At 56.5% G+C, this 3,599-nt stretch overlaps 1 long non-coding RNA gene across 1 annotated transcript; it reads left to right on the forward strand.

Annotated features, from left to right (window-relative positions):
* Window positions 1-598: 598 nt before the first annotated feature.
* Window positions 599-3,319, forward strand: LOC139803652 (uncharacterized). The gene is made up of 2 exons (XR_011729096.1): window positions 599-1,524; window positions 2,939-3,319. It is a non-coding gene; the product is annotated as an uncharacterized lncRNA (long non-coding RNA).
* Window positions 3,320-3,599: the final 280 nt, after the last annotated feature.

Below are 3,599 nucleotides of genomic sequence, written 5' to 3' on the forward strand. Positions count from 1 at the left end.
TGACTGTGCCCACGCCAGGGCTGCTGTAATGCCACTACCTGCTCTGCCTGACTCCCCCTACCCTCCCTCTCTGCTTCATGGCTTTCGTTTAATTCCCTATGCCCTTTTCCTATTTTTCTTCTTGACAGAAGAAGCAGGCTCATGCATCTAGAGGCTCCACAAGCCTTTTCTTGCAGCTGCAGATAAAATTTCCCAGCACAATGTCTCTGGCCGAGTCAGTGTATGGGGGGGTCCCCCCTGCCCTGGCAGCAAAGCCCAGTCCTGGCAGTGTCAGGTCCTTGGGACAGGGTCTGCATGGAGGAATGGGGCAAACTTTGCCAGACCTCAGTTCATAGCAGTGGGCAAAGAGAGGGGGTAAATCTTGCTTGAGCCCAGCAGCCAAACTGCTGAGCATCCTCCAGCTCAGCTTGCCTTGCTCTGCTCTGTCCTTGACCTCCGGGAGGATACAGTGTGTGGAGGGAGCCTGGCTGCTCTAATTAAACCATATTTGCAAACTCCCACGGTAAGCATTGCTAATTATAATTAGGGAGAGCAGATTTGCCTTCCCTCTTGGAGACATGAACAAGCTTCCTGCATGCTGACCAGCGTGGGAGGGCACTGTAGGCCAATGTGTGGCACTGCTGGATGTCTCCGGAGCCAGGCACGTGTCTCAGAGCCACCCCTGTGGGAATATGGCCACATTGTCAGCTCAGGGGCCAGGGATGCCAGGCCGGGGGGCAGATGGCATGGACCCCTCTGTCCAGGCATGATATGACTGCTGCCCCACTCCCTCTGCATGCTGTCTTTATGCTTGAACCACTGGCCTAATGATTTCAGGTTTTCCCCTCATTTTCCTGTATTATTATTTGTTGTTCCTGTTGCAGTTCAGTGGCCATGAATTATTGAATGTCTGCTTGTTCAGTAACTCTTCCACCTCAACACACTGCTGCCTCACAGCCTGTGCCGGATGGTAGCCATCTCCTGCCCCCAGCCTCACCACACTGCTGTGGGACCCCTGCCCATGCTACAGCACGTGTGGCTCAGGCAGCACAGCCCTGCTTGCTAGTGAGTCTGTGGGCGAGGGGCTGCACAGACTTCTGGGCCTAGCAATGTGCCTTTTTGGCTCCAATCCACCAGCCACAGGGGTGAGGGAAGGCCAGGAGTTACTCAGCCATAAGAACCCTGGGCAAGCTGTGGGAAGCACTGGGTCTTACTGGGGCTTTGTGAGTAACAGGACCAGCCAGCTGGAGCACATTTGTGCCCTGAGGGGGTGTGATCCAGCCACTGGGTGCATGTGGGGGTGATTTAAGGCAGCGCTAAACTGGTCTCTGCAAGCTGATAAGAGCCAGGGCCTTTGTTTCTGCTTCCCTGTAGTCCTAGGGTTGTGTGGGTGCTCGTTCTGCTTCTCGGGGGGCTCTACAAGCAAAGAGGGGAACGGAAGGGTGCAGGCATGGTCTGGCCTCGGGTTGCGACGGGTCCGTGGTGCTTCTGCTGATACCCAAACTCCCCAGCTCTGCGGACTCCCTGCCGCCTCGGCCCATACAGGTGAGTCTGCTCTGCTGAGGCCATCGGAGCTGGGTCCCCCGGGCCCTGCTGTGCTACTCTTTGCCCCTCCAACTCACCTGATCGCGAGCTGAGTTGGGGAAGGGGCTGCTGCAAATACAGCCCCTCTAGCTGAGCCGCAGCCCCCGGGTCGGGGCGATCCTCCCCACAGTCCCGCCGGGGCTGTGCGGGCAGCGCGGGGGGACCCAGCGCCCCGTCCCGGCTCCCAGGACCTCTGCTCATCGGTGGGAGGGCTGTGTCGGTGGTCGCTGGGCTGCCCCATTCTGGTAGCAGGAGAGGGGCCAAGGCTGGGGCCACATAGCGGAGATTGCAGGAGCGACGTGGCTTTTGGCGGTGACAGTACGAGGGACAGGGTTTTCCGGGGCCCAGGAAAGCGTTTCCCTCCCCTGTGCCGTGCTCCAAGTGCGTTTCTTAGCGGCGGAGGGGGACTACTCCCGGGTTTAACGGGCTTCGTGAGTGGCCCTGGGCGAGGACGGGGATCTACCCGGTGCCGGACGGGTCCGGGGCAGTAGGAATGCTCTGCGGCTGGAAGCTGGCTGGCACCTCGGCCCCTGCTCGCTTTCTCCACGCTGCTTTTGTGCTTAAGATAGAGCTGAGAAATCTCTACTGGTATTGTGGGATTTCACAGGAAGACGAGAATAAAGTCTGTGAACTCCCTACAGCTGCATTTTCTGAGCACTGCAACACTCCGATACTCTGAAACACTATTAAGCACCTGGTGCTGGGTTGTCTTTGCAACAATGTTCTAAATAAATCCTTTCCCCATGCTGAGCCGCGCTAACGGCCAGCCAGCACAGTGTTAAGATTAAGTAATTATTTTTTCCCATCATCTCGGGAAAAAAAAAATTAATTATTTTCAGAATCTTTCTTGTAGGATGAGACTAGACCTGGGAAGCTGCAAATCCCTGCGCAGTCGTCCGGCTCGGCTGTGCGCTCCGGACCCTCTCGGGGCTGGTCATGGGGAGCGTCTGCGGGGGCTGTGCCAGGAGCAGCGTCAGGGTGGGCGCTGGCACCCGTGGGGACCCCAACCTCATCGGGCTGTCCTCTTTTGTGTGCCAGCCTGGCTGCGTTTCGGCACCGCGCTTGTCTTAGTCTGCAGCCGTCTTGCATGTAACTGGGCACGCTGGGAGCCTGGCTTCATTTTTTTTTTTTTTTTTTTTCCTTTAACCTTGAAATGCAATTTCCTCCCAAAAATACCCTTTTCCTGTAAACAACATCTCTTCAGTGAGATTACAGCAAAATTCCCTGAGCTACCGGGTCCGGGCTCTTCATCACCCGATGAGCCCCATCCGTCACGGCCGCGCGTGTGTTCCCAAAACTCCGCCCTTGCCGCTGGGTGATGGTCTTTTCATCATTTTTACAGATTTATTTTACAATAATTTAATTTCATCCTCAGCCCTGAGAAGATGAATCGGCCCCTGATGTGACTGGGGATTCGGAGCCAGCCTCATAAATTTGCTTCCTCTACTATATAGAGCTCTTCCTGGAGTCCCAACCGCAGCTGCCAGCCAGAAGTCCTTAAACAACGGGGGAAGAGCTGTAAATTTAAAACGTGGCGGCGGAGCAGCTACCAAGATGCACAGCATCTCCCCGAGCCTTGGCCAGGTTTGGTGACTGCAGGGGCACAGGGCAGGCAGGACCCCTCTCCCCAGGCTACTGCCCCTCTGTCCCGGGGTTGTCTGCTCACCCTCTCCTGCACATCTTCAGCTTGCCGTGTGTGGGAGTCTTCTGCTGTGAGAGGCTTGCCAATGTAATTAAACTCGAGTGACTCCTCTGCCCCCCAGACACAGCCCCTCATTTCCCTTTGATTTATTATGTCGTCTTAATTTATTCAAATTGCTCCCAGTATTTGCACAGGCTGGGAGGTGCTGGCTGGAGTTGATGGAGCCTAAGGGAAGGCAGCAGGAGGATCAGCCCTCCCCCCCCAGTCCCTGGCACAGAAGGAGATGCCCCACCTGCAGCCACCACCCCCTGCAGGTGTAGGGCCACTTTCCCTTGCTGGGGGGACCCTTCTCAGGCCCAGGTGTGTGGCAGGGATCCTCTCCATCACTCCTGGT

This window comes from Heliangelus exortis, chromosome 16, assembly GCF_036169615.1.
Source record: "Heliangelus exortis chromosome 16, bHelExo1.hap1, whole genome shotgun sequence".
Classification (NCBI taxonomy): domain Eukaryota; kingdom Metazoa; phylum Chordata; class Aves; order Apodiformes; family Trochilidae; genus Heliangelus; species Heliangelus exortis.